We start from the raw sequence: 12,652 nt of genomic DNA, 5'->3' as shown, positions 1-12,652 counted from the left end.
CATAATAGTTTTGTTTTACAAAGGCTTAAGCAGCACTCTCTGAAATAGCATGGTTCAAGCCCTGGGATTCAGAAAGGATTACAGGGGGAACTAAGGGCAAACATCAGCAGTCATCCACTTGCATTCCTTCATTCTGATTCACAGGCAGGCTCACTGCATTGATTTTACACTGTTGAATGCATCACTGCTGTAGGCCATCCTAACCAGGGTTGCCAGACATCCCTATTTAAGCAGAACTGTCCCGGGATGAGCAGCCCGATCCCGAGTCCCGCACTGCCGGTTAAAATCCCAGTGAAACAGCCTCCGCTTTGTTTTTTTTTTTTTATTGGCCCATATGCCAGTATACGAGCCAATCAAAAAATTGCAAAATGGAGCTACTTCTGTTTAATCTGGAACTGCCTTATGTTTCGCATTAAACAGAAGAGGGTCTGCTGTGCAATGTTCCGCATTAAAGACTTTTTTTTTTGGTCTTCACCTAGTGTGAAAGATCTTTTTTTTCCCTACCTCCTATCTGGCCTGTCCGAAATCTGGCAACCCTGATCCTAACACACATGTGAAATGCTAATGAGACATTCTAGGGAAGTGGCTAATGCTAATTAACGATGTGCTCTCCCTCAGAAATGCCTATGGGCATTGATTTGTGCAGACAAACAATTCAGAGACTTGCTCATCTACATAAAATAGCAAGACCAACCATGTTATTAAATACAGGCAAAAGATGGCAAAATTATCCATCTAAGTGAACGGGAGAGACCATGTTTCAGGTATGTTTCGTTAAGTTCAGAGGAGAGATAGTGAGTGGGGGCTGAATATGCAGATATGTGTGGCAGTGTATGTGCATGCCTGTAGGGGCATGACTGGACTGGGATGGCTGTATGCATATGCATGTGTGTGTGTGTGTGTGTGTGTGTGTGTGTGTGTGTGTGTGTCTGTGTGTGTGTGTGTGTGTGTGTGTGTGTGTGTGTGTGTGTGTGTGTGTGTGTGTGTGTGTGTGTGTGTGTGCACATGAGTGTCTGAATGTGTGTGGTGGGCTAGTGAATGGGGAGTGCCTATGCCAAAAGAAACTGTATGGGCAAATTAGCGAATAATGAAGTCTTCCTCTTTGTGGCTAAAGCTGTCTCAGAACTGCAGTTAAAACTATCTTGTATGAGCACTGAGGATTTAAAGGAAGAGTAGATAAAGTATTTGTCTTTGCATAGATAGTGGAAGGGTCAGTCGAGCTTAACACATACCTCTCAACTTCTCATTGCAAGAAATCTGGACAAACCCTGAAATAATGGGGAGACAAATAGAGGGACAAAGGCCCAAAACTAGGGGCAGATTTTAAATATTACATTTATAAATTTATAAACTTAGAAATTTGCTAGAATAGCAGGATTTGTGTTTGCATGCATTTTGTGAAAGGTATGAAGTCTGAAATTCAAATGTATGTTATTATTTAGTGACTTCAATCCTGAGAGATTTGCCAAGAAACCATACAAAAAAGTAACAGAGCAAAATATGAAGCAAAAATCATGATATTCTGCAAAAATCTGGACAGTTGAGAGGTATAGCTTAACAGTATGATGTATTTGCATTTGTAGACCTGAAGAAGACATATGACAGTATACATCAGAATGTCTTGTGGGAGGTGATGCAACAGTATGGGACCACAAGGCAGCTGCTGGTGCATTTCTTTGGTCCTGTTGTTTGCAGAGCAACAGTCATATCTGCATTGTCATTGCTAAGATGGATACAATCAGGAGCTGTAGGACTTAGTTAACCATCTGTCCCTTCTATTCATGATTGTCATGGGGCAGGATATTAAAGCTTATCTGAGGTTTTGGAAGTATCTAGCTTGAGGGTGTAAGGGTTGTTGCTGGGTCTTCTGCATATATTGTACTCTTACTCTCAAGTGGAAGCAATGCCTGAGGTGGACTGGAACAGTTCTCTGCAGAGTGTAATTATCAGCATCTCAAATCAGAAAGCATGTTTCTCTCCATGAAAGAGTGAAATAATTCCTAGAGGATAAAAGGGAACAGGTATCCCACTTGGAGGAATGTATGTATCCCGGAGTCTTGTTCAAGAGTGAGCACAGAATGCTTCAGGGTAGTGACAAGCAGATTGGTCATTTTGTTATAGTACTGCAGGTATTGTACCAGAATGTAGAGAGAATCGAGTCATATTATCAAGCTCCCAATTTCAAAGGCCACACATCAAACAAATGGGTATTTAAGAATGTAGTTCACTTACAGTAAATTTATAACTATATATATGCAGCAGCACAATGAATTTTATTTTCAGCTTTTCTGACTGTAAAAAACTTCCATCAGGCATTTATTGCTATGAGAAATATGAAGCCTAGAGCTATTAACATAATGGTTTGTCTTCCATAGTCCTCTTATGTGGGTTAGATATTTAGATGCTATTTTCATTAATTTATATTTCATTTATTATTTATCATCTAAGTCATAAATGGTGTTGAGGTTAATGGAACTCAGTCACATGACTATTTTGTTACTCTTGTATAAAATGAGAGTCATCTTTCTGGACCACGATCCTTAAGTAAAATTGCATAAATCTATACACATTTATTAATAAAAAATTACGTTATTAATACATAATACAACACACACACACACACACACACACACATATATATATATATATATATATATATATATATATATATATATATATATATATATATATATTTTTTTTTTTTTTGTATGGGTGTGTTTTCATTTTAAGTTAAATAATGTGAAAAGTCTTTAATGTGTACACTTATTTGAGATAATGCACAGTTTATATCATGTTATATCATGTTTCTAGTTGCAAAACAAACTAAAGGTAGACAGCCCATTCTCATAATATGAATAAATGACAGAGTTTAGGAAAACAGTATTGATACTGGGCAGTGTTATAAAACATGGCAAGTGACTAGGACAAATATGGGTTTAAAGTGAAAAAGGCTGTAACCGTAGCTTTCTTTATAATGTAGCACTATAAATCTACATTATTATAGTTAATTAATATTACTTAACAGTTGTTTTCTTCCATAAAATGGTATGACAGGGCAGTCATTCTGATGTGATGCTGTAGTACAGCCAAGGATGAGCTAGGGCAGAAAATTAAGGCTTTGAGCTGGTAGCTAGATGTTTCTGATTCCTTCTAGTCTCCATTTGTTTAAGTGACTCTGAGAAGCTCACATAACCTAACAGTGCTGCTGGGTCACCCCTGAAAAGTTACAGTTTATAAGGCAAATTTACCTGGATAACAAACAGACACTTAATTACATTGTTAAGGCTTCAAACTGCTAATGAGTTTCTTCTGGTGTAATCTAGGGTACAGGGACTGATTTCTTCCACTTTCATTTGGTTGCTGTGTGACTGAGCAAGTCACTAAACCAGACAGCGGTCCTGGGTCAGCACTGTAAAGGGCCTAGGCTTACTCAGTTAACAAATGTATAAAATACAAATATGTATCTAGGGGCATTGTGATGTAGTGGTTGAGCACAGAACTCAAATAACAGGTACATAAGATGAGGCCTGCAGGCCCAAACCATATTTAGTCTACCAGTTAGCAGAAAACTTTAAGGACAGGCATTACTACCAAACTACTTCCTATGGTACTGGGTTTGCTTCCATCTGCCCTCATTTGCTTACTGTGTGAATTTCACATAACCAGACAGTGCTTTGGCTCAATTGGGAATTTGGGATGGACTGCTTGACTGCATGCCTTGTAAATAATTATAAAATATACTTCTTCCAACAACAACATACAGAATGATGTAATTTAATTCTTCCATTTCTTGACTATCCTTTTTTCATTGGCTAAGGACAGTTGCATGCTAAAATCTAACTTTCTTTTGCTAGTTTGTATAACAGCTACCAGTGGAGTTTTTTATGCTCTCTTTTGATTTTTGTTATTTGCAAGATCCTAGAATGAGTTTTATTATCTAAGTAATAATCACCACTTTTTAGTTTTGATAAGGTGACTCACTGTTTTAACACAGCTCCACAGAGTTAGGCGACCAACCACTGCTCTGTTGTATTCATCTATGCAATCCCAGGAATCTGTTGCATTCTTCTGTCCATTATACTATATTTTGTACTTTTAAACTGTATTTTTTCTATATTGCTGATATTTTAAAACTGTTCTTGCTGATTTGTTGCATTATTTTTGTTTGTTTTTTTATTGATTTTTCAATAACAATCATTTGAACAACAAATTATTATAAAACTATGTACAAATTTTACAAAGGCCTCAAACAGTGTATAAGGAAAAGAAAACAGAAAAAAAGAAGGAAAATAAAGGGAACAACAAGTTATATAAACTGTAAAGTAGGGTACAATATTCATTCATTCATACTTTCAATATGACTAATTAGATGGAGACATATCTGAATTCAATGACTGAATAAGAGATAGAACTTTTGTCCAAGGGTTGTTGGTCCATTTACTTGGGTATATTCTTGCTTCTTTAACTTTTATTTCCACTGACGCTACTTCAACCAAAAGAGTCATGAAGTCTTCTAAGGTTGGAATGAAGGATAACTTCCATCTTCTTGTAATACATTTTTGGCTACTGCTAGAATTGTCCAAAGAAGACATTTATTTTTGTTATTCATTACAATAGATTTATTTACATTCAGAAGAATTAAAGGTTTTGATAATATAAAGGAATCAGTAAAGATGGCTTGGAGACAATTTCCAATATCATTCCAAAATGCCTTAATGTGAGAACAATCATAAAAGATGTGAGACCAACATTCTAGGCAGCATCCCCAACATATCACCTGTTCAGAGGAGTTAAATTTAGCAATTTATTAGGAGTGTAAAAACCTGTATGTAAAAATTTCCAAGAAAAAAAATCTTCCATATTTGTAAATTAGAAGTTAATTTAACAGAGTGTAGAATTTTTGATTTATTTATAGGAGATAGGGACAATGTACAATCTCTAGTATTAAAATCCCAACATTTCTGATTAGGAGTAGTTTTATAAGTAATAACAATTTTATACATTTTTTAGATTATTTTTTTTCAATTAAATTCACCATGCAGTGTTTCATGCATAAGAATTATAAATTTGGGTGATGAGCTATAAGAAGAACTCTGTATTGTTCTGCACAAATCTTGAGTGAATGGAAGTAGACCATTGAGACCTAGCCAGTCTGATGATGGTAGATCATACTCTTTGATCAAATTTTGTGCATCTAGTGCAACTAGGTTTTTTGTGCAATGATACCAGCATGTACATTTTTTTCTTTCCCAGCAGCTGAGTGTATCTAAGCTAATATTATCGAAAAAGTTTTTTGTAGTTTTAAAGGGGAATAGAAACTGGATCCATAGTTTAATGTCAATATTGTTATTTATTAAACTTCTAAAGGTCTTATAGATATGATTTAAATAATCTAGATTAGTAAATTTAATAGTATTATATTGTATATTGATGCAGAGTACATACCAAAGTCTGTTTGTTAATTTGGCTAATTGTACTTCTTTTATTCATTTATTTTCATTTAAGATAATACATGTATGTAACAATTTCCAAGCTGAAGAATATTTGGGGTCTATCCAATTTAATATTGTTTTGAGGTTAGAGGCTTTAATGTAGGATTCTAAATCTGGGAAATGTATTCCTGCAAGTTCCCATGGTCTGATATGATTAGTTAGAGCTATCCTATGCTTTTTAGGGTACCATAAAAATTTTAATAGAGTTTTGTTTATTTCTTTTAAAATATTTTTACTGAGTAATATAGAGATAGAAAGAGCTTTGTAATTTATTTTTGGCAATAAGATTATTTTAATTAATTGTAATCTATCTTCAAATTTTAGATGTAATTTATTCCATTTCTCTGTGAACGTTTTTAATGTGTTTATAATATAGTGAAGATATATATATATATATATATATATATATATATATATATATATATATATATATATACTTCAATTGAACAAAGGTTTATTAGTGAAACTTAGTTGCACTGTTTATAATCAAACGGTATATTATACTAATATATTGTTGTTCTCTCGTACCAATTAATATATAGACTTTCAAATAACACATGCTCTGGAGCCTCAAGTTGGGCAAACTTGTTTCAAAATTTTGGAAGTGATGGTTAATCTGACTGAATATTTTTAATCTGTCAGATTAGGAATGTTCTACATTCCATGTCAGTTAATGGATTTACTATTTATCAAAAGTTTGGTTTTAAATGTTTTTTTTTTCTTTTTTTAGGCCTCAGACTATTTTTAAATTATATTTTATATTGGGAATCAGCACCTTGTCATCAAAATATAATCTATCCAAGAAAGGTATGCAAGGTTTAAATATCATGATTGTTTGCTATCACATTTTGCTAACACCCTAAACCTTTAAACAAAAAAGATGGACTTGACTTTTCTTTCCTTAAACGTTAATGGTTTAAATAGTCCAGGGAAAAGACTCAACCTATTAAAATACATGAAATTAAATAAAGCACAAGTAATTTTTTTTACAAGAAACCCATTTCAAAATAAATGATAGCTTTAGCTGGAACCCAAATGAATACATAAAATTATCCAACTCCTAATACACTAAAAAAAAACAGAGGTGTTCTAACATTATGAAAGAAAATCATCTCCCTTAAATCTTATATAATTATGAAGATAAAGAAGGACTTCTGACAATAACAATAATAACATTTAGAAACAGAATTTGGATACTGGTCAATGCCTATTGGTTCCCGAGAACTGGGGTAACAACAATAAAAAAGCACTTAGAACTCATCACTAACAATTCTAAGGGTAGCCTGATTTTAGGGGGTGATTTCACCTGTTTACTAAATGACTCAGAAACTACTAACAAGAGACCTTTTCGTATTACTCCTATAGGGAAAAATCTTAAAAAATAGGCAGATAACTTACAGCTATATGATTTATTTTATCTCAGAAATGATAATTCATTAGAATTTCTCGCTGTGATTTTAGATACAGGACTCAAACCAGAATTGATAAAATATTTATATCCCAAGACCTAAAAACAAAAATATCACACTTTACAATAGTCCTGTGCCCTATGTCTGATCACAATGCACTTATTTTTAATCTTCAAACAGATTTTAAAAAACTGTCTCTCTCTAAAAGAATACCAGCTTATATTACTAAATTGAAAGAGTTTAAACCTTGGTTTGATATAGAGATAGAATTTTTCTTAGATACAAATCTAACTAGTGAAGTAAATGTAGTAATTCTTTGGGATTCATTGAAAGCTTATCTAGATGGCAAAATTATTGCATGGTTTAATAATAAAATGAAGGAATGGGAATCTGAACTATCTAATATACAAAAACAAATTGTATTAATTAATAAAGGTAATACTAAAATCACTTCACACAAGAAAAAGGAAATTGAATCCTTAAACAAGAAATATAATGACATTTTAACTCATAAAACCAACTTGGCCCTAGAAAAATTAAAACTAAATTCTTTCTCTGTATCTCCAAAATATATACGTAATCTAACACTGAGAGTGAAAAGAAACTCCATTGAAAACAATATTGTAAATGTGCTCCATGAAGGGAGAAATAATAAAAAAGTTTCTGATATTAGTGATATCTTAGATGCCTTTAAGTATCACTTTTCGGAACAATACAAAAACAATGACTCTCAACATGAATTCACAGACCACAGTCTAGACTTCCCGGAATTTAAAAGTCTACCAGAGAGTTTGATTAATGAGATTCAGAAACAAATCTCTCTAAAGGAAATTAATGAAAAAATTAAAGAAAGCAAAAACAATAAATCACCGGGCATAGATGGTATTATTAATGAAATATATAAGCTTTTACCATACTCCGCTATATCACTCTTACACAAAGCCCTGAATGAATCTTATTTACAAGGTATAATTCCACCCTCATGGAAATACTCATTAATTACTTGTAGCGTTGTCACCTCACAGTAAGATGCTGTCCAGTTCGATTCTCAGCTAGAGCGTCTTCTGCGTGGAGACATGCGTGAATGGGTGTACCTTCATTGAAGGTTGTGCATCAGGGCTGGCAACTCGGCACATAAAAATCAACTGACAATCATTAGCGGACCGGAGTTCCGCTGTGGTGACCCCTAACCGGGAAAAGCTGAAAGACACAACAACAACAACTAAAAGAAAATAAAGATTCTCATATGTATAAATCATATAGGCCAATTTCTCTGATTAATAATGACTATAAATTATTAATGTCTATTCTAGTTAACAGATTTAAACAATTGTTAACCCATCTCATCTCACAAGATCAAATGGGATTTATTTATAATAGACATACTCAAGATAATATTCAAAGAATTATAACTACCATAGATATCTTAAATAGGGATAATCAAGAGGCTCTTATAATCACTCTTGATATTGAGAAGGCCTTTGATTCATTAAACTGGAAATATCTTTTTAAAATTCTTGAATCATACAAATTCCCTACTCAATTTATTACTTTTATAAAAAATGTTTATTATAACAATTTAGCATATGTAAAATTAGGTACTTTTATGTCAGAACCTATCAAAATTACTAAAGGTACTAAACAGGGATGCCCAATATCTCCGATTTTATTCGCTTTAGCAAAAGAACCCCTTTCTTTGGCAATTCAATCTGATCCTAAAATTATAGGCCTACATATAAATAATCATTTTAATTCCAAAATAATGTTATTTGCAGATGATATCTTACTTTATTAAACTCTGAAGAATCCTTACAGGAATTAGATTTACTAGTCAAAAAATGTTACTATATTTCTGGCCTAAAAATCGGTAGTTCTAAATCTAACCATATGCTTCTAAATAAAAAAAAATCTTAATGATAATACTAACTTGACTACTAATGAAATAATTGGGAAGCAGGTTTCCTCATTGAAGTACCTAGGGATTGACCTATGTGAAAATATTGACCTAATTTTTGTTGCATTTTTTGTCTGCTGTATCAAAGACTAGATTCACACCTGCTGAATCTGGTTATGTTTGTTAAATTGAGCACTAAACCAGACTATCTTTTGTTGGAGAGGTCCCCTCCTGCACCCTTTTGGCAGGAGAGTGCAGTTAGGACTCATCTGATTGAAGGTTGCTGACACAGGGCTCAGTTTTGAGCTTTTTTTGGTTAAATTGTTTAATTTAGTTTGCTCACTGTTGCTACATAAGCCCCACATTTGCACAGGTTTGCGCTTGCTTTGACACAGCTCCACAGACTTAGGCGACCAGCCACTGCTCTGATGCATTCATCTGTTTACTGGTAGTACATCTCTATGAACCATCATGTACTACTGCACAGTGGGGGTGTGCATTGGTGGTTATAGACACAAAAACTTCAGTAGATAAATTTTCCCTTAGTAGCTGCCTATGATCTGGCCGAGAAGTCCTTAAATTGTACTTTTGCTCCTTAAACGGTCCCAAAACCACCAAATCTACAGCAACTTGAAAGACCTCAATGATTTCTAACCAAGAAAATTCAGGGTCTCCAGCACATGTCATACATTGACAGAATGAAGTCACTGTCCTTGTACTCAGTAGTGTATCGACTACTTAGAGGAAACTTGTGCCTGACCTACAGAGCAATCTCGGATCCAAACCTAATGGAAATGCTGCAGATCAACAAGTTAAATGGGACAAGGGTCACCTGCTCCACCTGGCCTGTGACATAAATAGGACCTGCTGGAGAGACAGATATGTCTCTCAGAGGTTGCTACTCTGGAGTAGACTACCAGCTCACAACAAACAAAGCCCCTCTATGGCCCTGTTTAAGTGTAGACTGGAAAACTTTATGGGAAACTGTAAATTCCTGCCAGGGAGTTTACATATGACACTCCTAGATATGGGCCGTCATTGCTAACTAAGATCTCAAGTTTAGGCAAGATCCTTTATATTGGTTTTCTCTGGTATTATTATATTGAGTACACACGGCTAAGCTTATAAAGACCTTTGGGTCAATAGCCCAGTAACCACCCATTAACCTATGAACCTAAGGCAGACATTGAGTGAATACATGTCTGGGAAGAGTGTAGGTATGGGGGAGGTGGGGGAACTAGCTTAACAATAGCAAGACAATTAACCACTTTTACTTATTTACTTGTGTTTGTTACTGCTGCAGCTCTGGGGTCCCAGCAAAACTCATCCCCCATCCTCCTCAAAGCTAAGAGTTGCACTACATTTAAAGACCGCACTCCTGATCTTACCTTCTCTATTAAAACCTTTCCTAAACTGAATTGTAGTCTTCCTTGGCTACATTTTGTGCAAAATCAAAATGTTTGGTAACTTTGACCCTTTTTGTCCTTTACCAACTATTTCCATCCAATTAGCCAACACACCATCAACCATACAATCAACGGTGCAATGATTACACTTATTACTTCCACATTTAACCCTAACATTTCTAATGTTTATACCTCCCCCTTCCCCCCTGCCCTCAGTACATGTATGCCATAGAAATGGAACATCTTAAAGCAGAATTTAAAATTAACAAACTTTACGCACCAAACCTTTTCATACACATGTACTGCTCTCAATATTCTAGAATACTACAATGAAACCATTATTACAGCCTAAACATAAGACAAAGCTATCTATGTATCCTGGTATGCATTTTTCAAATAATATACATACCTGCACTGCCCCTCCATTCTAATAGAGATATCCTGGCCCTCCACAACAAAACAGCATATACTCAGATCCATTGGATGACTTCTGGACATAGCTCTCAACCACTTACCACAAAAAATCTGGACAAGGACAAAAATAATGGAGGGACAAATCCCCAAAAATAGGGACACATTTTAAATATTGCTCTTAGAAACTTAGACAGTTGCTAGAATAAAAGGTCATAACCTTCAGAAAATGTATGGTAATGTATGGTCTTGCATTACCATACATTTTCTGAAGAATATGAAGTCTGAAACTTAAATGCCTGTCATTATTTACAGAATTTATTCCTCACTGATATGCCACAAAAATCCAGAAATCCACAAATTTTAAGAGTGACAGATCAAAAATATAATGCAATAATATAATATGTACACTCTTTGAAAATCTGGACAGTTGAGAAGTATGCTTCTAGAAATTACCCTGCACCTAAAAGAACAGTTGTGTAAAATCTTACCATAACAGTAGATTTCCTTCTCTTGATTATTGCAGTATTCATTTAAGAAGGGATGTCCCGCCCAGGGCAGCTCAACAATCGGCCAGTATACCAAAGCTTAATGATTTTGTATGCACTGTACATCACACCTCTGCTCCCTACAAAGAATGTAGGTCATAAAAGTGATGTACAGATGCGACCCAGAACTGAACTGCCCAAAAAATAACAATCTCCATAGGACAGAGGAGTCCATGCACATCCAAAATGGGGAAAAATGCAGAAGAAAAAGGGGAAACCCTGAGCCAGATGGGAAGCTAAAACAAAAACCAGAACAAATAAGAGGGGGTTGGAAGGAGTGAGAGAATACTGCAACAGTGAAAAGAAGGACATTATGGTGAGATTTTACCATCTGTACTATGTCCTTCTATAAAGAAGGACATTATGGTGAGATTTTACCATCTGTACTATGTCCTTCTATAAAGAAGGACATTATGGTGAGATTTTACCATCTGTACTATGTCCTTCTATAAAGAAGGACATTATGGTGAGATTTTACCCAACTGTACTATGTCCTTCTATAAAGAAGGACATTATGATGAGATTTTACCCAACTGTACTATGTCCTTCTATAAAGAAGGACATTATGGTGAGATTTTACCCAGCTGTGCTATGTCCTTCTATAAAGAAGGACATTATGGTGAGATTTTACCCAACTGTGCTATGTCCTTCTATAAAGAAGGACATTATGGTGAGATTTTACCCAACTGTACTATGTCCTTCTATAAAGATGGACATTATGGTGAGGATTTTACCCAACTGTACTATGTCCTTCTATAAAGAAGGACATTATGGTGAGATTTTACCCAGCTGTGCTATGTCCTTCTATATCACTTTTGCAGTATTCTAGACAGAAGGGAAAGTAAAAAAACTGAAGAAACAGAATAGGAGGTGGAAGGCTAAGAAGAGCCCTCAACAAATCCATATAAAATGTTTCTAGCAAAACCTGCTCTGGCCCTAGAAACCATATTCAACTTACAATGCTTAGAAAAGGTTTGCACTGAAGACTAAGTAGCAGCTTCAAGGATGGAATTGGTGTCTAACCCCTTGAAGAAAGCACCAGAAGAGGCAACAGCCCTAGTGGAATGAGCTCTAACAGAAGTAGGAAGAGCCTTGTCATGAAAGGTATTACAAAAGGTGATGGCCTTAGATCTTTAGGAAGAGATGGTTTACTTAGAAACAGCCAAACCCAATGTCCTGGCATGAAAAGAAACAAAAAGCTGGTCAGACTTATGAATGGCCTTAGCTTTATCCAAATAGTACCTGAGCTGTCTGTGCAAATTCAAAGGATGCAGGACACTCTCACTAGCAGAATGAGTAGAAGGAAACAAAGAATGGAGTTGTACAGACTAATTCAAGGACAACTCATTTACTACCTTAGTCATAAGAAAAGGATTAGTACAAAGGGATATCCTGCCTTTATGAAAAAACAAAAATGGAGAAATGGCCATAAGAGCCTGGAGCTCAGAAATGTTCCAAACAGAAGCAAGACCCAGCAACAAAACAGTCTTTC

General features: G+C 34.9%; 1 protein-coding gene across 1 annotated transcript in view; it reads right to left on the bottom strand.

Moving 5' to 3' along the window:
• CLCN1 (chloride voltage-gated channel 1) overlaps positions 1-12,652 on the bottom strand; it is a 2,440,475-nt gene that overhangs the window by 1,056,063 nt on the left and 1,371,760 nt on the right. The gene's annotated exons all lie outside the window — the stretch shown is intronic.

The sequence above is a fragment of the Protopterus annectens genome, chromosome 8.part0 (genome assembly GCF_019279795.1).
Source record: "Protopterus annectens isolate FY-2018-M chromosome 8.part0, PAN1.0, whole genome shotgun sequence".
Taxonomy (NCBI): domain Eukaryota; kingdom Metazoa; phylum Chordata; order Ceratodontiformes; family Protopteridae; genus Protopterus; species Protopterus annectens.
This window is presented reverse-complemented; position numbering and strand designations above follow the sequence as displayed.